The 24,292-nt window shown below is 46.0% G+C and overlaps 1 non-coding gene across 1 annotated transcript; it reads right to left on the bottom strand.

The window, feature by feature from the left end:
- Positions 1–1,648: 1,648 nt before the first annotated feature.
- Positions 1,649–1,721, bottom strand: TRNAE-UUC (transfer RNA glutamic acid (anticodon UUC)). The gene has a single exon. It is a non-coding gene; the product is annotated as a tRNA-Glu (tRNA).
- Between the last annotated feature and the right edge of the window lie 22,571 nt (positions 1,722–24,292).

The raw sequence follows: 24,292 nt of genomic DNA, 5'->3' as shown, positions 1-24,292 counted from the left end.
TTCAGGTCAGTTTTTGCATCTTCCACGTGGGCAGGAGATGCAGGCTGCCTCTTTGTTTGAGCAGCTGTTGTTTCTCTGTGTTTCTGTCATGAGTCACGACCCCAAAAACTAGATGTTAGGTTGGCATTTGTTACAAAGAATCCTCGTCATCCAGTTCAGCAGATTGCTCACCCCCAATTGGTCCATGATCAGATGATAAGCGGAGCCTCATCTTGGGAGGAAACTCTGTGACTTGAGTCACCAGTGCTCTTACAGAGCCTGAGATCAGCACACAAATAGGCTTGAGGGTTTTTTTTGTTTGTTTGTTTGTTTTTCTTGCGGTACACAGGCCTCTCACTGTTGTGGCCTCTCCCGTTGCGGAGCACAGGCTCTGGATGCGCGGGCTCAGCAGCCATGGTTCACAGGCCCACCTGCTCCGTGGCATGTGGGATCTTCCCGGACCGGGGCACGAACCCGTGTCCCCTGCATTGGCAGGCGGACTCTCAACCACTGTGCCACCAGGGAAGCCCATTGTTTTTGTTTTTTTAAAGATGTTCATCTTTTTTTTTTGGATATTCTAGGTCCTTTAATTATCACATAAATTTTGCTAGCACCTTGTCAGTTTACACACAATCACACACACACATACTACACACATGGCTTGCTGGAATTTTAACTGGATTTCATTGAACCTATAGACCAATTTAGAAAAAATCGATAACTATATTGAGTCTTCCAATTTATGAACATGGAATATCTCTGTCCATTTACTGAGGTGGTCTTTAATTTTTCTCCAGATAAGTTTTCAGTGTCAAGGCCTTGCACACTTTTCAATAGATTTATTCCTAGGTATTTAATATTTTTCATGCAGTTACAAATGGTATTTTTTTTTAATTTGTGAAATTTGTTTTCTTATATAAATTATGTATTTCTCTGGGCAGACAGCCTTCACCTTATTGCACGAATAGCCCAAGAGGTGTTCATCTTTCTTGTCTTTTCTCTGTAATGTCTGAGCCATAAGGTGCTCCTAGACCTAGCAGGGAACAGTGATTTGACAAGAAAGGGAGTGGGCCAGGACCACAGGACACCTGATTAGCCCTGGAAAAGTTAACCTGGCCTCCTGCAGGGGAATTCGGGAATCTGCACTGAGTATGGGTTCTAGGTTTTAATATTTATTTATTTATTTATTTGACATATAATCGATATTTTAGTTTTAAGTGTACAACATACTGATTTGATATATGTATACCTTATGTGACGAACTAACCGCAATAAGGTTGGTTCACAAGACTGTATTGTATATATGAAGGCTGCTAAGAGAGTAGATCTTCAAAGTTCTTTTCACGAGAAAAAAAATTTTGTAACTGGGTGCTAGGGTTTAGATTCTGCATGATCTGGCCCCCACTTGCCTCTCTGTTCTCATTTTCACCACTCCCCCTCTCACACTCCATGGGCCAAACTGACAAAATTCTGGGAACACGCCGGCTTCTCTCTCACCCTCTCCTGTGTTGTGATAGGTTGCCTGATCAGCTCATATCCATTATTTGGGCTTCAATTTAATTTTCTCTGGGAAGTTTTCCCTGATCACTCGATGCTGGGTTGAGTGCCCTCCTTCCATGTTTATTTATTTATTTTTTTTGGCTTTGCCTCGGGGCTTGTGGGATCTTAGCTCCTTGACCAGGGATTGAACCTGGGCCCTCTGCAGTGAAAGTGCAGAGTCCTAACCGCTGGACCACCAGGGAATTCCCTCTCCTTACATGTTTCAAAAGCACCTATCCTATCCTACAGCCCCCATACTGGATGGCAACAGTCTTCTCAAATGCCTTTCGCCTTGAGTCAGCCGTGAGCTCCCTCAAGGCGGGGGCGATGCTTCTCTGTTGGTTGCATCTCCAGTGTTCAGCACAGTACCAATAACGTAGTTGGTGCTGAATATCTGCTTATGAAATGAATGAATGCATGAATGAAAGCATTCAGGCCTTCTGTCTTCAGGCAAGGAGTCACACGGATTACCCCTGGACCTTTCTGATTTACAGACAGGAGCTTGATAAAGCTGGCCTTTCACTGCTTCCAGAAATGCTGGCTCCTCGAAACAATCAGACCCTTATTCCAAAAAACCCCCGATGGGGCAGGATGGGGGCAAAGACGGAGAGATGAGTCTTCAGTCCTCAGAGCCTCTTTAGAACCTTGAGGAGTCATCGTTACTCATTTCCAATAAGAAAATAATCAAGATCCCATGATGTGAGAATAGTCACAAAGGTAGAGTCTAGTTTACGAGCTTTGGGCAGGAGACATGAGCTAATGAGTGGTCCCTTCCTGCAGCCTGCCCGCGTCTGTCTCTGCCTTTGAAATTCCAGGTTGAACAGACCCTGCTCTTGATTCTCCCAGTTTTTATAGAAACAGTAAGGTATGGCTTTACATTTGCTTTCTCCCGCGGAAGCTAATTTCGTATTTGGAGAGAACAAGAGCGAAGGCCAGCCCTGGATGTCTGCTATTTATACGATCATAAAAAAGACAGATCCGGCTCCTGACGTTACTAAATTGTCTTTGGGAAAGGAGCTAAAAGGGCACTGAGATGTGCCTCTGCCGTGGCGGGGATAAAGCTGAAATTGTCTCAAAGTCGTCCCAGGTCCTGGGGCCTGGGAGGCTGCTCTTTGCTCTGCGCCAGTAGCGGCTCCTCTGCCTTCCCCCGGAGCTTTCACATAACGTGGCTTCCTCTGAGGGCACAGAAGTAGCTTTGCTTCTTTGAGGCCATCTCTCTGCAGACAGTTTGGGCCAGGAATAGCTTCTTTTTATTGTTATGATTGAGCCATATAATAATCCCAAAGAGGCAAGGACAATAATTGTGTTGTGACTGCTGTACCGTCTCTCTCTGCCCGAGGGATGGGGAATTTAAGTCTGCTTTTCTTAATTGTTACCTGCCGGGTATTCTCTCCTGCCTGAGCTGGCATCTCCCTGCCTTGGCTGCAGAAGACAGGAGGTTATGAATTCGTATAGGCTGCTGCCCCTCGGATGATGAGAAGTCTGGAGCAGGGAGAGAAACGCACCCTAATGGGAAAATCCACTCTGGGAGTTCCTGTCTAGCTCAGAGCCTGTCCGTGCAGCCTCATCCCAGGCGATGAGGTACAGCCAGTTCTCACTCTTCTCAGGAGATATGTGTTACAGAGTCGCTGTGAACACCGCACTAGCAAATACTGAGCCACTGTTCCTACGGGACGTTCAGGGTTAGCTTCCTGGGAGCCTCTGGTCACATTGTTGTCATCAAATAGTCAGTCTGTAGCTCTGTTTTTTGTGTGTTTCTGTTTAAAGACACTTTAATACAGATTTCTGATTCATTAACATTGGATTTACAGCCACCAGGACTCATGCCTGAGCAAAGCTTATCACACACATAAGGCACATCACAGCCTTCTTGTGCTTAGGAACATCAGACAGCACTTTGGGCCTATGCTGGGGGGGGTGCATCTTAAACAGCGAAATCACCTCCAAAGAGCCCCCAAATATGGACAATGTAGCACTGAGTAGGCTGCAGTGTGAGTTGAAATGAGGCAGAGCATCTCCTGGTCCCATCTCAGCTGGGAACTTGTCCATCGAGTGACTCAAATTTTTCTTAGCTCTGCACATGTCCACAGAGGACCCCCAAAGCTCCACAAGTATTGTCTTTGAGGTTACAAGTATGTTTTTAGTGAACAGGCGAATTCACAAATCCAGAGTCCGTGAATAATGAGTGACTGTAATTGGAGGCATGGCTCGGAAGCAGCCTTCTCTAGTGCACTTCTGCCCCATCTCTGCACCCAGCCCTGGCCCTCAAGGACCCCACGCCCCCTTCCCTGGGCCCCTGGCCTCTGAGGCTGGCCCGTGGCTCTGGTCCTATGCCCGGGTTCTGTTTTGTTCCCAAGAGCGAACAAAATCTCCAACGTTGGAACCTGACACTTCTTTGGCCGCATGACTGCGCCTCCCTGTCTAGGTCACCTGCCTGCAAAGTGTTGGTCCAGCGAGGACCTTGGCCTCGTCTTGGCCAGTCTTCCTCAGGGCCTGGAGTGGTGGCCTGGAGCGAGGACCAGCACGAGAGCCCAAGCAGCTCACTGCAGGCTTCACTGACCAGTGGAGCCCTTCTGATACCCAGTGGTCATGGAGAGTGTGCACAGGTCTGCTGGGCACCATGGTGGAAGGACATGGCCCCGCCCTCAAGGTGTTCACAGCCCAGAGCTGAGGCGAATGGATGGTTAAAATATAGTGGTACATGCTGCCATCCAGGTCCGCCCAGGACGCTCTGCAGTCTGCATCCTTGCCATCCAAGTCCCTCTGTGGACCTCTCTCCCAGACACTTCCACCAGCGTAAATCAATCTGTTATTTTCTTTTTAAAATATGTTGTTTTCCTCCTCATTTTTCTTCTTTGCTTCTTGGCACTCTCACAACTGCCTAAACCTGAATGAATCCCCACCGCATTTTCCATCAATTCCTGTATCCTGTGCACTCCCTTCCTCTCTGTCTACACCACTCCCACCACCCCGTGTGCCTGGAGGATTAATAGCAATTACGTTGCACTCTGTTTGCCGCAGACCAGCCAGAGAGAGACATTTAAAATGCAAATGAGTCCAGATCCATAATCAATAGAACTTTATATGGAATATTCTAAAGGCTGACATCTCAACGAACAAAGAGACTATTGATGTTTTATTGCCTCAGTCAAATACTTAGACCTTTTAATGGATCCTAAATGCTTCACATGACACTACTGTGACCTCTTTAAAATGTGTGTCATCCTCTTCGATAACGGCATTTCTATAAGTATCTTTATCTCCTTTTATATTGTGACTAAGTTAAAAAGAACATGAATACTTCTTTCAAAATTACCAGGAAAAAAAAACCCAGGATGCACTAATAAACCTTATTTTTTATTGTAATTTATATATTTTAGAAGATTGCAAAAATCTTTTCAACGTCTATGTGTATCTAACGTAAAGAATGCCATATTTTTTTAGGCACTCCACATATTTTCTCATTGGATTCTTACAACCCCAAGAGGCTTATAGATGAGTCAATAGAGGATCAGAGAGGTTAAGTACCAAGCACATAATTACACAGCTGCTTGAAGTTGGAATCCAGTCCATATCTGCACAGCTGTCAGAAAAGATGTCAGGATTCCTTTGGGAATGACAACCTGAATGTGAGAGCACTCAAGTCCTGCAGGGCTGCCCTTTATTCAACGGGAATGAAGTTCAACCTCAAAGTTTTATGTGGTTTGCTAGCCTTGTATCATTCAGTGGTCCACTGGAGAAGCAGAATAAGGATACACACACACACACACACATAGGTATAGAAACACATGTAGATATATATGTATATTCATACATCTATATATAGTATATATGTGTATATAGGTTATATGTGTATAGATGTGTATATATTATATATGTGTGTACCTGTCTATCTATCTATCTATCTAGAAATTCATTACAGAGAATTGGCTTGTGTGATTGGCTGGCTTAAGCAAGTGCAAAGTCGGTAGGGCGGGACGTTAGAACGGGCGGATTACTTTAGGCTTAAACCCACAAGCACAGGCTGCAGCTCTCATCCACTGGCAGAAGTTCTTCTCGCCTGGGGAAACCTCAGCCCTACCCTTCAGGCCTTCCTTCCCACTGGTTCATTCATCCCCTCCCCTCCCCTCCCCCCACCCTCCCCCACTCAGTTTATCCAGGACAAACTCCTTTTCTTCAGGTCAGCTGTTCAGGGGGTTTTGATGACATCTGTGCAATACCTGCCCACCAACACAGGGACTTGGGTTTGACTGAATATCTGGGACTACGGCTTAGCCAACCTGATGCACACAAATAGCCCTCCCCGTGCCCAGCAGTGGCTTTTCCAGGAGCAGCAATGATAAGTGAGACTTACTGGCAGGGGGCCTTCACCTTTTGAAGTTTGTAACTTTGGCTTCAAGGGCCACTGCCTTTCCTCTGACTCCCATCGAACCCAGCGGTGTTCTTCCAGGGGTGGCTTTGCCCCGTCCCAGGGGCATTTGGCGATGTCTGGAATATTTGTGGTTGTCACAGCTGGGGTGATGCTACTGTCACTTCATGGGTGGAGGCCAGGGCTGCTGCTTACGGCCGTGCAACGCACAGGACAGCTGCTTACAACAAAGATCCGCCAGCTTCAAACGTCAGTAGCGTCTGGGCTGAGTAACCTGCCCTCACCAAGAAAGCCAGTGTAATTCGAGGTCCTCCTGTGTGAACTGTGCTGGAAATGCCAGACTTAACCAATCCTTATAGACCGAGGATGGTTAAAATTGCTTTTTAAAATTTTATTTGTACAGGTGAGGAAATAAAAGCCCAGACATTCTTATTGCCCAGTTTTGGTGCTCCTTTGGAGAGGCCAGGATCTGGACCTGAGTTTCTCTGAACCCGAAGCCTGTTCTTTCCCTACCACCTACTCTGTGACGGCTGTTCCCCTTCAGATTTTCTCCTGCACCTGGGGGCGGCTTTGACCTTCAGTCCTGCCTTTTGTGGGCTGCCTTGTAGTCATAGCTCACATCTCAGGGCAGATGTCAGAGGTGAGATGAAACAGACCAGGGAGGACGTTTGGCACAGTGCTTCAGAGCCTCACACATGGGGCCGAGGGTCCTGGGTGTGGTTCCGGCCCTGAGGCTGGGCCAGCTGGTAGAGCTTGCTGAAAGACGGGTCTTGAGGTGCAAAATGGGGAACCATTTGGACTTCCTTCTGCTGAGATTTAGACAAGAATATGCATGGAAAGCCTTTAATACAGAGTACACAGTAAGTTCTGATAAAACTAACACCTTTCGAGTGTCTACGCTGGTCTGACCTCTCACTTTCCAAGAGGGATTCAACGGCTCAGGTTTCACCATTTTCAAATCTCTCCACAGCCTGGGCCAGGTGTAGATCCTGGGGTTACCTGCCACTGGCCCGCTGAGATCTCTCAGCACTGTGGACCCCAGTCAGCAAAACTCTCAAACAAAATTATTCCTGAACGTTCCAAGATTCAGGCAATGTGATATTTTTACCCTTTGGGCAAGATTGGGGTGGTGAGAAACGTGGTGACGCCTTAAAAAGCTGCCTCAAAATCTTCTTTTTATTTTGGAATAAGGCAGGGATAAAAATAAAAACAAAAGCACACCTATATATACAAATTTTAAAAACCTTTCCATTATAAACAGTGTTGCTGATAAGAAACAGCATTTTAAAATTGTCTGACATTTCTTTCATCAGAGATGCCTTTCAAACAGGCTTTGGGCAAAGTTCCCTTTATCTCGTTAGCCATTAGAAGTAGAACGTTTAGCTTATATAGTTATTTTCAAGTCACCAAATATTCCGCGTCGTCATCTCACTTGATTCTAACAACAGCGTAAATTAGGGTAATCCGTAGGCGTTTGTTCAGTGCGCAGTGCGTGCGGGGCCCGTGTGCGGGGTGAGCAGGTCCTGGTCCTGCAGTTGCCCACAGTTTGGTTGCATCAGTGATTATAACACAGTGAGGGGCGTGTTCTGAAAGGGGGACCGTGCAGGCTGCTAGGGGATCCCGAGGAGGGATCTGAAATCAGACTCAGGGAGGTGTGCGCACGTGTGGGGTGCTGGGTTCTGGGGAGGTGAAGATGTTTGAACCAAATCCTGATGAGCAGATGTGATTTGTGAGACAGAGGGTGCACGGAGGGTCAGGAGGAACGCGCTTTGGGCGGAGGCGGAGCAGCTCGGACGCTGGCGTGAGGGCTGCAGCTGCTCTGCCGGGGACCAGTTTAGCGTGGAGGTAGGAGGTGCCCGATGTGCAGGGGACGAGAGCCACGTGCTTGGCCAGGGCCAACCCAGGCAGCTCCTTGTAAGCCCTGCCGAAGGAGTTTTGTTTTTTCTGAGGGCGTTGGAAGGGCGGTGAGGGTTTTCTGCAGAGCTGTGACCGGGGTGCTGTGGGGAGGAGCGATTTGGGGTGATGGAGGTGGGGGTTGTGGAAATGGGGTGCTCTGGAGACAGAAGACCCCGTAGATGTGTCATGTCGCGGTGCTGCGCGTGCTTCTGTGTGCATTCTGTCCCTCTGCGCTTCCAGCCGCTGGCGTCTTCTTTTCTTCCCCCCTCTAAGACTCCCTGTTCGCTCTGCAGAAATATAAGTTCTTTCTCTTCCTCATTGAAGTCACTAAAGGCCTCTGAGTTGAGAAGGCGCCCCCGTCCCCGAAGGTGGGATGTTTTTCTAGTGCAAAGAGAAACTGCTGATATGCCACAAGCCACCTAGAATAGCAAAGCCTGGTGGCTCCTGAGGAGATGCTGAGCGAGGCCCGTGGCTCACATTTCTTTATTCTTCTGTGAACGTGGAAGAAACTCAAAGCGACAGCAGACTCTTCAGAATTCTAGGCTTGTGGCCCAGCACAGCCTTTCTGGATGGACCCAGTACCCTCCCTTCTGCAGTTTCCCATTGCCAGGGGCCTCTGATCTCCCAGAACCAGAAGGGGTCCACTCATGACCATGACAGTGGGGCTCTCCATCTCCTTTGCATGTCAGCGAGGGCCCCGCAGAAGAAGAGAAGGAGAAGGGTCTCATGATTAGAAGTCTTGTGTGCGTGCACGTGTGTGTGTGCACAGGCGGGCGTGCATGCACTGCTCCACGTGTGACTGTTTGTGTCTGTGAAGCAGTGCGCGGGGTGGACGGAGCAGGGACTGGCGCCAGGCTGCCTGGGTTCGAATCTTGGCTCTGCCCCTTACTCGGTGTTAATATTGCAGTGAGTTATTCAACCTCACCATTCCTCCATTTTCTCATCTGTGGAACAGGGATAATAATCACACCAAGATCATGTGGTTAGTAGATATGGAATGCGTGCGTGCACTCGGTAAGTGCTAACCCTTCCTCTCCGGTGTGCTCGCTCATGAAGCCCTGTGCCCTTTCTGGTCGTGCCTGTGTATGTGCACATCTGTCTGTACAAGAATCTGGTTTCTAGAGTCAGAGACGTGGTTTTGAATCCTGGCTTTTCTAGGGACTACATGGGTGACTTTGGAGAAGGTACTTAATTCCTTAAAGCCTTGCTTTACTCATGTGAAAAATCAGCCTGATAACAGAACTATCGTATAGTTGCTATGAGGATTAGCTATGATGATACGAGTGAACTGGCTAGGACGGCGCCTAGCTTAATAGAATTCGTTGTTACCATTGTCATTATTATTATGATTGTTAGTGTTTAGGTACATTACTCCACTTTATGTTGCTCATTCATTCAGGAACCACCTTTCTTTGTCTTATACTCTCTTGCTTTATCTTCTAGAGGCAGTGCTTGGGACACAGGTAAATAGCAGTTTATCCTTTCCCTTACATAACTCCAGTCATGGTCACTTAAGCTCCATTGCAGACCTCTGCAGGAGGAGTTACTTTCTTAATTTTCCAAAATAGAATATTGAGGCTGAGTGTTGATGTCTTCTAACTAATTGGAAATGCAGCTAGAATTCAAACCCAAGACTTTTGACTGTAGATTCTTTCCCTGAAGACACACCTAGGCTCATCCTAACGGATGGCAATTATCAAGTGTTTTACAGTTTACGAAAGAATTTAACATCTATGATCCTAGTTCTGTGTCTTTGCCAAGAATCTTGGTGATATAGTCAGGGCATGCATTAATGATTCTTCCTACAGATGAGGACACTGGGCCCTAAGGGATGTGAGTGGCCCAGGTTTTGCAGTTGGCAGAGGGGAGAAGCAGGGACAGCCCAGGATTCTGGACTGTGCTGCCTCCTTATGGGGTGAATTGTCCAATGGTCTCTTCTTGAACTCTGGAACCCCTTCCTAAATGAGACCCCAGTCTGATACTTAGCTGCAAGCCTCTCCCACAGCTCCCTTGTTGGACTGAGGAGAGGGCCGGGAGAGAAGCCTTTTCTCTCCTGCAGACTCTCACTTTGGCCGACTCTTTCCTGATGGTTTCCTTCCCCTCATCCAGCGTGAGGAGCCAGAAAAAGCTGATTCCACCCTCAGCTGTGCATGGACCCATTTGGCACCAATGGACTCTGAGGTCCTCCCTCCATCATGGGCCTGCCAAAGAGATTGACATCAACTTGGCTGGCATGGCCTCTCCAAGCCCTCCGGGACAAAGGATGGAGAGCATTCTCCTGTCTTTCCAGACTGCTGAAGCAAAGGCAGGAAATGAAATGAGCCTGCAAATATGCTGTTTGGAAAAGCCTTGAGGTTCTGAAAAGTCAATAATGCCAGGGCAAGAACTATTCTCGCCTGTGGAGTCCCACTCTATCGGGCAGCTAATGAGAAGGGCAGATAATACAACAGAGAGGAAATTGCCTCTGGACTCAGGATCATTTCTTTGGCTTTGGGCTCCAGCAGCCGCCAGCGCTGCTGCTTTTTTCAAGTGGCATGCTACGGTATCTCCTAGGGAAGCGTCAGGAGAGTCGACACTCATTAGAGCTCTTTTTGATGAGCCAACAGCTGGATTTGGCAAGAACACGTTAGCATATGAAATCAGGCAGAAGAAGCCTTTCAAAATTTTTAAAATGCTCTATTTTGTTGTGAAATAAACTCATCACATTGATTTCACGTGTGGGTACAATTTGAAGGTAAGGAATTGGCAATTTTGAGCACCTACTGTGTGCTGAGAGATTTCTTTATAGTGTCACCATTTTATTTCATGAAAGATTTTGTTCTCAGAGTACATGGCCATGATTAGAGAAATGCTAAGGTTAAGTTAACCCATTTGGCAAGAAACCTAGATCAGCAAAAGTGCTGGCTGATGAGAGAAGCCTAGAATGGATGGTAGAGGAGGGACATGATGAGTATCAACTATGGCCTTGGGCTCAGCTGTAGTAGTGAAGACTGCACCTGGCCCAGCACCCCACTAACTCTCTTCTTTTAAGACATTTTCATTACTCTTTTGAAGAATTAGTTTTAAGATTGAGTCAACTTAGTGTGAGGCATGGCCGGATCTGAGTTGTGCAAGAAATGGGCTGGCACAGACCCTGTCTGTTGCTCACTCCATTCCCTCGGATCCTTACCTCTATTCGCTGCAAGCAGCCTGACTTCCAATGGCCAGCGTCTGTATATTTTGTCAAAGGTGGAAAAACCCAGTTTGCCTAAGAATCTGGTGGGTTGGAATTTCCTGGGAATTATGTCCTCACAAGGAAAGCCCTTAAACTATGATTAATGCATGTGGGAGTATAAATACCTCAGCTCTCTTGCCTCTTTGCCAAGATAATCCTGAGATTGTTTTTCTGTCATTTTCGATAGCTTATCCAGAGGATTAATCTCTAATAGCCCACATTAGAAGCTGGCTTGGAAACACAATCCTTACTGGCCACTCTTCTTTCCCTGTATCGTGTTCCTCCTCTCTTGTGTTCCTTTTGCACTAACAATAAACTGCTTTCTCTTCAGCCCATTGCTTAAAGCATCAAATTATAGTTCACGGGCTAAATCCAGTCTGTTAGCTGGTTTTGTATATAATGTTTTATTAGGGCACAGCCATGTCACTTCCTTTATGTTTTATCTATGGTTGCTTTCATGCTACAAGGACAGAGTAAGTTGAAGAGTTGTGACAGGGACAGTATGACCTGGAAAGGGGAATATATTTACTAGAGAAGTTTGCTGACTCCTGGTTAGAGTGTGCTTCAGCGGGGGACCCAAAGTATTGGGTTGGCCAAAACATTCGTTCGGGTTTTTCTGTAACATCTAACATCTTACAGAAAAGCCCCGAATGAATTTTTTGGCCAAGCCAATAAAACATCATCTCTAGAGTACGATGGGAGAAGAAAGTTGAGGGGTTACTGAAACTGGAAGGGGGTGGAGTTGTATAGAGAAGACTTCCTTGAAAGAAGTAGAGACTTGTAGTGGAGAGATCTGAGGTCACTGTTCAAGGAAACACCTGGGGATATATTTACCCCAAACTCACTTCCTGATTCTTCTTGGTGAAAGAATAATTATCGTGAAGACCTTTTTTTTTTTTTTTTTGGCTGCGTTGCTGCACGCGGGCTTTCTCTAGTTGTGGTGATCGATGCGCAGGCTTCTCCTTGTGGTGGCTTCTCTTGTTGCGGAGCACGGGCTCTAGGTGCGTGGGCTTCGGTAGTTGTGGCACGTGGGCTCAGCAGTTGTGGCTCGCGGGCTCTAGAGCGCAGGCTCAGTAGTTGTGGTGCATGGGCTTAGTTGCTCCGCGGCATGTGGGATCTTCCCGGACCAGGGCTCAAACCCGTGTCCCGTGCATTGGCAGGCAGATTCTTAACCACTGTGCCACCTGGGAAGTCCCAGGGGCCCTTTTAATATACCACCTGGTCCTGGCAGCCTCCACTGTAAGATACTGTCTCTCCCATCCTTGTTTATACAGCATCTGTTTCTTCCTTTATTCTAGCTCCATGAGAATTGACTAGTCTTACTCTTTGGTTCAACTGCCAGAATGAGTTTCTTGCGGGCTGGGATCAGACCTTGCTAACTTGCTAACTCCACTTAGGTGGGGGAGCATAATCTTGTTCAAGTAGTGCTCAAATAAAGCTTTCTGAATTGAATGAAGCAGCTCCTGCCATTTTTCTTCTTGGCAGCCTGTGCTGTATGCACACATAGCCAGTGGGGCTGGAGAGTGTCCAGCAGCTGTGGACTCATGGTTCTTTACTACCCTGCACAAGCTAGTTGGCTCAGACGCACATGAACTTGACCCTGTGACCTTGGATTCATTATCTCTGTGTGCCAGGTCTCTGAGCCAATCGGTTCCAGACAGATGGCTCTTCAAAGCCAGTGACTGTGGGATTTGGAGCGGCCGCTACCCAGATTGTAAACTTCCTTCCAGCTAATTCTTATTATCCCTATCCTGACCTATCTGTGAGTGTGAGGCAGTCCTGGCCATTCTCTAAAAAGACTCCCTCGTCTGCAGTAGGCCAGACTGGAGCCTTTTCCCAAACCTAGATGATAATCCAAAGATTTAAGTTCAATATTTCCAAAAGGGCAACTTTTCAAATTTATCATGAATTCCTCTGAAATGTGGTAAGTAATGTATTTAGTTGCTGCTGTTGGATGAAATGCTGATGCCATTATCATAATGTAGTACCTTATTTTTTGGCTGAAAATTATATTGGATTTTTGACATGAGGAGCAAAGTGGCAAATTGCAATAAACTGCAAGAGAAATCACTTATAATTCAATAGTCAGAGAGGCCCCTTGGAAGAATAATAACGATAATAAAAACAGCCCCCTACTAAGTTTCTCATCAGGTCCTGGGACCCAGAGTAGGTTATGTTTTGATTACACTGCTGGGCCAGCAGATCAGATCTTGACTCCACTGATGGGCAAACATCAATCATGTTGGCACATCTGATGGAGCCAGATAGCACGTCGATTTGATGATTGCTTCGTAAAACTCATCATCCCTCCAAGCACGGCTGCACATTCTAAACACCACCACCTCCTAGGACCAATGCAGAGGGTTGTGGATGGGTTTTAGACCTAGAGTTTGCCCGTTTGTCGTGCAGACATCCATATTCTGAACTCTACGGGCATTGGTCACTTTGTCTAAGGAGTGTTCGTCAGTGGTGACTTGGAAATCAGTTTCAGCACTGCTTTAATGCCCAGGTGTATGAATCTGGGCCAAATAATGGGTAATTTCGGAGTTATTTTTCTGATTGGACTTCTTTCGAATATAAATATGCATCTCATCTTACTAAGCCCAAGTGGGAAGGGAAAGAACACTAGATTCCTACTGCAAGGGCTTTATGTCTAGTCTCCAGACCTATAGCTCATAGGGGAGAGAAGAAATGTATAGGGAATAAAAGTAAGGGTCTAGAGACAATACACACTCACACACATACTACACACACATACATATATACATATGTATACACACATATACCAGTACACATTATACACATGCATGTAGGCACACATCTTTTTATAATTAAGCAAATGAGAATTTGGGGGGATATCATTTTAAAAACTAGGCAGATGAAATTCTGCCGGATCAGTTGTAGGAAAGGCACATTTTCTCTCACCACTCCCTCCTCCACACGTGCAAATCTGGGCATGCTTCTTTTCTGGAGGTTTTCTACCCTGCTCATACAATATATTCTTATTCTTCCAAACCCTCAGATATCTGGTTTCTTCTGATGTGGTAAGGCTCTGCATGAAGATGTCCTCTGTTTCTCTTGGGCTTTGGTTTCTATTTTCCTGAGGTTCAGGGAGATTTATTCTGTCCAAGGTGTCTTTGGCCGCCCGGTTCCCACTCTCACTGCTTTAGCAGGTCTGACTCGCCATGAGTCTTCACACCATGTGAACTCCTTCCTGAGTCTGTCCTTTGGAAACACGTCAGCTACACTGAAGGGACAAAGAAGTCAGGAGCACCAACCGTCCTTTTTTAGATTTTCGTCTGCATTTGATGCCAGCTTTCTCAGATGGTCTATTAACATCTCCAAGCTTGTCGGAGCATTTCTATTTCAGTAAAACGGGAAGAACATGGTTTTATAAAAATAAAGAAAAATGCAGCCTGGGAATGCCAGCGAATCTCCCAGAGGAATCAGCACCGGGTTGTCTAATGGCTCTGGGTTTGCCTCTTCTGCTAATAAGTTTGCTGCTCCAACCAAGGCATCCTTCTGCCCTGGGCCGCGGTTTCTTCATCTTTAAAAATTAGGAGGTTAGATTGATAAGGTTACTCTGAGTTGTATAAAGCAATAAAATACTTTAAACCTCTGGTGATTCAAATTCAAATTCAGATTAGCTTTTCTTGGTAGAAGTTTTGACTCCTGGCGAGCATGCGGTCCACCAAGAACCTTGGGCGAGCCTGGAGAACTCTCCAGCGGCCACACGACATTCTTAAGAAGGGAGGAGGGGGATGTAAATTCACACCAGCCATGCACACCGGAGCATTTCCCATCAGCCTCCTTCTCCGTTTATCCAAGGACATAGGGCTGCCGTGTGGAGTCCATCCAGTGGTTCGTGCAGGTCAGTACCGATGATAGGACGGTGGTCTGTCTGATGCCAAAGGCTGGGCTTTCCAAAGACTAGACACAGGCTCACAGCATCTCTACCTCTTAATGGAAAATGGGGTTGTTGCGAGGGAGGAATGGAAAGAGTTAAGGTTTTGATACAGACGAGACCAGGGTTTGAACTGTGGCTCTGTCACTTAGCTGTGAGATCTTAAGCAAGTTACCTAGTCTCTCTGAGCCTCTGCAGAAACAGGCAATAACACCTTCACAATATTGAACCAGTGCCAGCGCTGTGAAACTCAGAGCGGCTCACATCCATGCAAAAGCTACCAGCCCTAGTCACGTAGACATTCCCATTAAAGGGACAGACATATGTACATCATCCAGCCTCATCAAGGAGTGTTAGGTTCCTTTCTGACTTGCTTTAATAACCCACCATAAGCCCAACATCTTCAGATGTATCTAAAATCTGAGGAATATTGGACATGTCTTTAGGGCATTCCACTTCTTCCATCATCCTATATATTTCTTACCTGCCTGGAAGCTTGTAGCCACATTTTTAAAAATCAGCTACAGATACTCTCCTTTTTGATACGTGTCCCATTCCTTCCGATTTCTATTACATTGACCATACATTTTTTTATCGCTAGTACTCTGTCATAACTTTTTCAGATAATTTTAAAAGATTAGAAAAGTTGCAAGAATACAACAATTAACATCCAAATGTTATTCACTTATATTTCCCAGTTCTTAATATTTTGTCACATTTGTTTTAAATCTCTCATATTCTTCTTATTTGTTAAACCATTTGAGAATGAGTTGCAGATATCGTGCAGTTTCATCATTCATTTCCCAGGACCAAGAACAATCTTTATGCCACTGCAATATCATTATAAAATTCAGGAGACTGGACATGGATACAGTACTATTATCTCATCTGCAGCCCACCATCATATTTTGCTCATTCTCCTGAGAGTATCATTCCTAGCTTTTCCTCGCCAGGCTTGGTTCCCATCCAAGACCACATCTCTCTTGCTCCCCTCTGTCTGCTCACTCACCTTTCATTCAGAGCGATTGCTCCGTCTTTGCTTTGTCCTTCACGACTGGGTTGGACCAGATTCTCCCAGAAGCAGAGGCTGAGACAGGGATTCAAATGCAGGTAGATATTTAGGAGGAGATTCTAGGAAGTATGATTAGGGAATGTGGAAGTGGAACAAGGAAGGGAAGGAAGCCAATGTAAGTGTGTTATCAAGCAAGTAACCAGTATGAACAGCTGAGGCTCAAATTCCAATGCCGGAGCTTTGGGAGACAGTGTAGAAAGTGCCCCCGCGTCACCCCATCCTAGACAAGAAAGCAGGGCACCGATCCTAGCTCGCATCTGTTTTGGATGAGGGCTGCTCCAGGGGTTTTAGCTTCCCCAGCCCTTCCAGCCTGCCTCCTGCGGAGTTCCGAATGCAAGTACTATAACAGGGAGTGCCGATGGCACGTGGAGGGGGGGGCGGCATTGAGAGCATCTGCTGCAATTACACTGGCATTTTTGAAGAGCACAGGCCAGTTGTTTTGTAGGATATCCCTCGATTAGGCCTGATCTTCTTGTTTTCTCTTGTTTAGATTCAAGTGTCCCCTCGGGACAGCATATTAGAAAGCACACAGTGCATTATGTCCCATTAATAGTGATATTAACTTGGTTAAAGTGGTGTGTATCAGATTTCTCCACTATAAAAGGATCTCTTTTCCTTTTCCAATAAATAGATAATCTCTGAAAAATACTTTGAGATTGTGTTAATATCCTCTTCCCCAATAAACTCCTACACAGTGGGATTAACCTACGTGGTGGCTTATAAAATATGGCCCCCAAAGTCTTTGAGACTCCTCCCAGTGGGAAGTGGGGTCTGTATTCTTCCACCTTGAATTAGGTGAGGCTGTGATTGGTTTTGGCCACTAGAGTGTAGGGGAGGCGTTGCTGCTTGACCTCTGAAGCTATCTCTTTAACAGTCACGCAGCATCTGCCTTGTCCTCACGCGATGTTGGCCTGGGGAAGATCAAAGCACCCTGTAGGAAGTCTGGCCAACCTGACATTGCCATGCTGGAGAGGTCGTGAGTAGCCACTCTGGTCAACAGCACAGCCAAGCTGCCAGCCGACAGCCAACACCAAATGCCACCATGCAAATGATTTATTTACCTTGGATACTCCAGCCCAGCTGAACCCTAGAGACGGCTGAAGCTCCATCTGACACCTGACTGTGATCACATGAATGACTGCAAGTGAGGACTGCCCACACAAGCACATCTCAAATTCCTGATCCCCAAAACATGGGCAAAATGAAAGGGTTGTTTAAGACCCTGCGATTTGGGATAATGGCTACGCAGCAATAGTAACTGGAAAACACATCCATTGATGATTCTTGCCCGAATCAATCAGTAGATTGGTGGCTGCTAAAAGAAAACTTTAATTCTGTTATTCTAATTTTATTACTTTTGCTGGGTATATTCCCCTTACTGCTAGCTTCCTCAAATCCTTATAGGAATTTCTTCTGCTTATCGTATTATTTCTCCAGAAAAAAAGGCACTCTGAGCTGAGACCAAAACAAAAAATGAAGTCTATTTCTTATTAATCGCTAACCAATAGTCCAGGGGCTACAATGTCAGTCTTTGACAATGAAATGATATTTTCATCCTTCCCTTTGCTAAGAGTTAATTGTAGATCTACATCAGAAAACATAAAAGATGCTAGAACTGCAATTTTTTTCTGATCGCGCCATACTTACTTTGTCATATCAAATTTATGTCATTTTCTCCATTGAAAGAAGTTCTTTATAAAGAGTACTTGCAAAGTGCAACGACCATTTAGAGAGAACTAAATAGCTTGTCTTCTCCTCTGCCCACTTCCCCCACTGTGTGTCTGCTGACCTAAGACCGCGCCCCGGGGCTGCCAGACACAGCCTGACTGTGTCCTTTTCGTCATGCGCAGCTGGCTGTCTTTAGATAGGGCCGGCACATGAAAGTGACCCCAAATTATGCTCCTTCAGTGAATTAGGTGGGAGGATGTGTGAAGATAATAAAAGAGAAGGATTGGACTTTCAAAATTTTTTAGGGACACGAGCAAAAATAATAAATCTGGGTCTTCTTTTTAGCTGGTAGGTTAGAATCACTAAAGAATCTCAAGGGAGGAGATATTCATCACCCAAAAGGGGAGCATGCATATTATTTGGAGCAAACTGATACCAGCATCTTCTGCAGGCTGTTCACGTGCAAACACCAGGCTTCTGCACAGAGGAGAGCCTTGCACCTTAAATTGCAATTTAAGGAGCTGTGATGTGCTCAGTCTCATGATAAGAGCCAGGGAGGGGCAGTTAGGAATGGAAGACATTGATTCTTAGCCTCAAGGAATTTTCCATTTATTTGGGGAGACAAAATATACACAGATGTGCTTCATCTGTTATCCCCTTTCCTTCTCCATTTTTCTCTCCTTCACCCCAATGGTTAAGAATTCAAACTTAGAAGCTTGTGACCTTGAACAAGTTACTTGCCCTACTTATACCTCAGTCTCTTCATCAGTAAAACGGGAACAAGAATAGTGCCTCCCTCATCGTGTTGATTTGAGGACCAAAGGAGACGCCTAAGGTCTTCGCCTGGCGTTTGGGTGCCTGGTGGCAAGTGCTCCGTAAAGGGTACCTGTTTATCCTCCTGCTGCTTCTCTTTTAGTCCTGCTTCGCCTTCTCTGCAGCCATTAGGCATGCAGCTCCTAGGGCCGAGTGCCTGGGTTCACATCCTGCCTCTACTGCTAATGCTGTGGCCCAGGGCAAGTTGCTCAGACTTGCTGCGCCTCAGTTATCTCGGCCATACAGCAGGGTGATAACAGCACTGACCCCGGGGGCGGTTATAAGGATTAAATGAGCCCATGTCCGTAAAACACCCAGGACAGGCTTCATCACAGCATTGAATCGAGGTGTAGGTATTCATATTCCTCTCTCTTTTCCTTTAATTAATGAATTATATCATTTTTGCAGAATATAGGTTCCGGGGGGCTTAAGGGGTAACCTCATCTACTCTTCTTAAGCCAGACTGAGGGAGGGTTTATGGTGGTTTCCTTTCTTTTTTCTTGTTTTGGTGGTGCCCCGCAGCATACAGGATCGTAGTTCCCCGACCAGGGATCGATCCCGTGCCCCCTGCATTGGAAGCCTGGAGTCTTAACCACTGGGCCGTCAGGGAAGCCCCTGTGGTGGTTTTCTTATGAGGTGGGTGGTATAATGGGGTAGCATGGAGTGGCCATCCTGTGTATCCAGCAAACACCCACTCCTAAAAATTCTCTAGGACAAGACAAGCTGCTGAAGGAAATGAGCGCCCACATTCTTGAAGCTTCATAGTGCTGGTTACACCCTCCACCCCACATTTTCATGTTCCCACTCTCAGCCCCCCTTCTCACCCTGGAGTGGGGCAGAATGCAAGGAGGCAGCGTGACGTGGGAGAGAGAAGAGTGAAGGCCTTAGGGGAGCTGCCCAAGAGAAACGCAAGGCGTTTGTTTCCAATATGCATTTTATACTTGGAGCAAATCCGCAAGGCTCGTCTTCCCTGTCTGCTTCCTGCTCTCCCACCATAAGCCTCCGGAGGGCAGGGGCTGCACGTACCTGTGTTTGGCACACGGCCAGCCCTTGATGAATGCTTGCTGAACGGGTAACTGGATACAAAGATGCAATCCCAGAATCCCAGGATCCCTTTGCATCCCAGAAACAAACCAACAAAGAGCACTGCCTTTGTAGTCCACATTCCTTATAATAGTAATGACAACTAACAGGGTCGCAGCTTTTATTTTGTGTCAGGCACTATGTGAGTGTTTTAAATCCGTTAGTTCGTTTAACCATCATAATGAGCTTAGGAGGTAGGTCTCCTATAATCCCCACTCTAAAGATGAGAAAACCAAAGCGGCGAAGGGCAAAGTTATTTCCTCAAGGTCGCATGCCTGATGAGTGGCAGAGCTGTGACTTAAACCACACCGTCTGCTTCTGGAACCTCAGCTCTTAACTGCTGCACTAAACTTCCTTCTGGAATAGCCATCAGAGGGAAATTTTCAACCGGATCTATCAACCACCACATCCATCCAACCAAGTGTGCCGTCCTTCAAACTTGTCCTGCAATTTCTCTTTTTAGTTCTTTTGATTGTCTGACTTGCGGTTGCGGGAACCGTGAGGCTTTCTCCACTCTCTCTCCTATGGTCTGCTCTCCTTGTTTCCGGGCTTATCCAACTGTTTTCTGCTGCATCAGGTGGCTCAGACCTCCCAGCTAGGGATGTCCTCCTCTGGCCACCCACAGCACCATGCCTATAATATACATTTTAGTTTAAACCTGTACCTAGATAATTATTTCTTTTCCAGCAAACCCAGATGTCTGGGTGACAGGCATCATGTGCCCCTAGAGTGAGTGCTGCACACGTTCAGGGTCACAGAGTTCTCACCTCTGTGTTTTTCAGTACCACGGACAGTGTCCAACACTTTTTCAAATGCTGTGAGGATGTGTACTGAATGGCTTTATTGATAACCAGAGTTGATCTTTTTTTTTAAAAAAAAAAAATTTTATTTTTTATTATTTTATTTATTTATTTTTTTGGCTGTGTCGGGTCTTAGTTGTGACACGTGAGATCTTTCGTTGCGGCGCATGGACTTCTTTCTAGTTGTGGCATGCAGGTTTTCTCTCTAGTTGTGGCACACAGGCTCCAGGGCACGTGGGCTCCATAGTTGTGGTGTACGGGCTCCAGAGCGCGTGGGCTCTGTAGTTTGCGGCACACAGGCTCTCCAGTTGAGGCGCGTGAGCTCAGAAGTTGTGGCACGCGGGCTTAGTTGCCCCGCGGCATGTAGGATCTTAGTTCTCTGACCAGGGATTGAACCTGTGTCCCCTGCATTGTAAGGCGGATTCTTTTTTTTTTTTTTCAGGTGCTAGAGCTCATTTATTTTTATAATCTCATGATAATCCTATGCAAGAATTCCTCCTAGATTAAGGTGGATTCTTTACCACTGGACCCCCGGAGTTCATCTTATGAACAGATGTAAGTCCACTAATGTCTTATGATTTCTGGAGGACTGGACAGATTATTTTGTCCTTGATTATTTTTCCTGCCTGGAATCACCATGCCTGAAACACTGTCATTATTGAAGAATCCTTCTGAAATACGTATCTCTTCCTACAGGTATCCTTGGTAAAACAAAATATATTTTGCGGGAAGAGTAGTGTCTTAAATCTCTAAGACGTTTGTGTGACTTGGAAGCACGCATGGAATCCATGCCCAGAGTTCTGGGGATGCCAGGAGAAAGGACGGGAAGCCGTGAAGGGAGGTGGGTGTTGCTAAAGTGTGCTTCCCTGCATTTCCAATTCTGTCGGGATCCAGCCTCCATATATATCCCTTTTAGCACTTCTGAGTAGCAACACAAGTCTTCCAGATGGCTGTGGAATTACTTGTAAGGAGGCCTGCAGATTATTCTTGAAAAAAGAAAGTTCTTGTTAACAGTGAATGAAAGCGTGAATTTTCAACATGTCGGTTTGAAACTCTACGAATGTTTAAGAGAATTAGACTTATGTGAAATGAGACACACTCAAAGCTCTTTAAAGCTCTGAAAGTTGCTCAGCGAACTATATGCGGACAGCACATTCCTGCTTAGCGTGGCCACTGCTGTGGGTACCAGGGAGGCAGTAACGAAAGAGATGCAGTCTCTGTTCCCTGAATTTGCAATGGCATCCACAGACCATTAGCATGTCTCTGTAGGAAATGATTAGGATCCACCAATAACTTTCAGTATTTTAAAATCCTAACCAATGTCTTCTTATGTTTAGCTATAATCACATGTAGGAGAATGGAAACACCATCTCTTTGTTGTTGCCAGGAATCAGATTATTGCTGTGTTTTAACACTGCATATCTCATTGGAAGACATTTCATTATTCCATAAGACATAGGATGTTTGCAGAAACTGTCAGAGAGAACTATATCTTGCCCAACTTGAGATTCATGAGGAGAGACTGATAGATTTTCTTGGTGCTGACAGTGTTGTACAGCTCAGATGCAAGATGCTGTGTGTTTGTTTTTATAAGTGATATTCTAGTAAAAAGCTCTGTAGGATAACTGTCACCTGTATCACCTGTACCCCTCAGCTACCCTGCAGGTCACCTGCAGACAGTCCACCTCCACATCTATGGCATCGGAAATCCCTCTGGCTATAGGAGGGTGCTCTGCCCAGGTGCAGAGCAGGCCATGAGAGCCAGAGCTCAGAGCCCAGGAGCAGTCCTCAAGCAGTGAGGGAGGACAGCTGGTAGGTTCAGAAGCTGGCTTCCTTGCCTTTGTGGAGCCCACTTTTGAGCTGTACTTCACAGTCTCCCAGAGGGTCCCCTGTGGGGTTGAACCCCAGTTGCCCATGGCGATGGCTTGCTCATTAACACTAGCTTCATTGGCTTTCCTCCCATCACTGTTGTACTTCCACACTCTTGCATCATGCTTCCTGGAATCACCTTCCAAATAAGGTACCTGGGTCAAATTCCTAACTTATGGTCAGTTTCTGGGGGAGTGCAAATTTAAGACAGTACCTTGAAATACCAAGAAGGTAGAGAAATGCCTGTGGCAGAGTAGATCTGGGAATGCTATCAGTGGAAGTGGCTTTGAAGGTGACACTTCATTGGAATACTGGCCAAGGGCCAAAGTCATCGGTGGTCCCGGGATAAAAAAACCTCACACTTGAACATGGGGATGCAGCACACAGGCAGTCTCGGTAGAATCTTCTTTAGACAAGCTTCAGTATCGCCATATGCACCTCTGTTCTGGACCACTGGGGGCACTCTGCAGGCAACGTGGCCAATTCTCCTGGCCCTCAAAGTTGTCTGCCATGCCACTCTCTCTCCTCTCTCCTCCCCTCCTCACATGACATGAATATAAGACTCTAAGTGCCGAGAAACCCTCAGCTTTTACTCACCAGTATATCCTCAGGGCATTGCACAGTATCTGGCACATAGTAAGTACTCAATAATTATTTGTTGTTCAGTTGGGTATTTACCCTTCCTCATCTATGGAGCATGAAACTCCCAGGAGAAGACATTTCACATGCCCCTTTTCCCTGGCCATCTCTAACACGTAGTGTTGGTCAGAGGTGCAGTAAATCATTAAACCATTTAGACACATTTCCTCCTTCTCGGAATGTAGAGTATTTAAGAATCAGCTGGAGAGTTTGTTACAACATAAATTTCTAGGCCCTCAGCCAAGGGGTTCTGATTCTGGTGTGGGGCTTGAGAAGTTGCATTTCCAATAAGCTTCCATGGGATCCTGGTGACCACACTTTGAGTATTGCTGCTCTAGTTTCCTGTGCTGACCTCAGCTGTCAGTCTGTTATGAGGGTGAAATTCATTGCTCAGAACCATTCAGGGGTCTGGGACTAGCCACCTGTTCTCACCAGCTGTGCCAGAGCCTTTCTGTACCCCAATGCTGCTGTTGGATTCCAATAGAAGGAATTAAGTAGATTTTGATGGACAGAGGTGTGCTTTGATTGGTTTCAGAGCCTAATTTCTGTGTAATTGTATTAGCTTGCTAGGGCTGCCATTAAAAAATACCAGAAATTATTATATTTGTCTTTTCTGAGATTCAGTCCTGATGTCATCTTAACATCAGCTGACATGTGAAAAGTATGTTTTCCTTTTCAAAGTTCTTTCCTCATTTAAGCTCCATATTAATTCTGGATGGCAGTAAGGGTGGTTTGTCTGAGTAAAGAAGTAGCTGTAGTAAGGAGGCAGTACACCTAGTGAGTGGTTAAGATCATGAGCTCATCCTGTCAGCTGTGTGCTTTCCTGGAACTGGAGCAAGTGGTCCAGGCATCTTAGAAGCCTGCCTTTTACTGGACTCTGGCTCTATCCAGAGAGAAGTACTTCACTCAGAGGGCGTTTTGATGTGGTATCTTGATGCCAAACCCTTCTCTGGGCTGAATTTCTAAGAGGATGAATCTCTTACTATGGCTCCCCAAAGTGTCAAATTCCCTTCAGGTAAATCTTTTAGAATTTGGTACCCAAAGGGCCTAAGAAATTCCCTTGTTCAATCTGGATGCACAACAGTTTCTCTGTTGTTGGCTGTGATGGAGGCCTTGAGGCCGATGGGACATTGGATCTGACTGATCAATTGAATGGCTTCTGAGAGCAACAAGGGCTAAACTCTGGGCAAGGCCAGCGGAGTGACTCTTGTGTCTAAACTCAATGCTCCCTTCCCTTTTCTCCATACATACATCAAGTTGGACCCAAAGTCCTGCTGAATCTGCCTCTGATATATCTTCTGCAACTTCCTTTACTCTTTCCGCATTCCCTCTGTTACTGCCGTATTTGGGTCAGTGTCATGGCTCACTGTGAAATAACATCTTAGACAGTCTCTCCTTCTTAATCCTCTAATCTGTTCTTTACACTGTTAGCAAAAGTGACATAAAA

Source organism: Globicephala melas, chromosome 17, assembly GCF_963455315.2.
Source record: "Globicephala melas chromosome 17, mGloMel1.2, whole genome shotgun sequence".
Classification (NCBI taxonomy): Eukaryota; Metazoa; Chordata; class Mammalia; order Artiodactyla; family Delphinidae; genus Globicephala; species Globicephala melas.
This window is presented reverse-complemented; position numbering and strand designations above follow the sequence as displayed.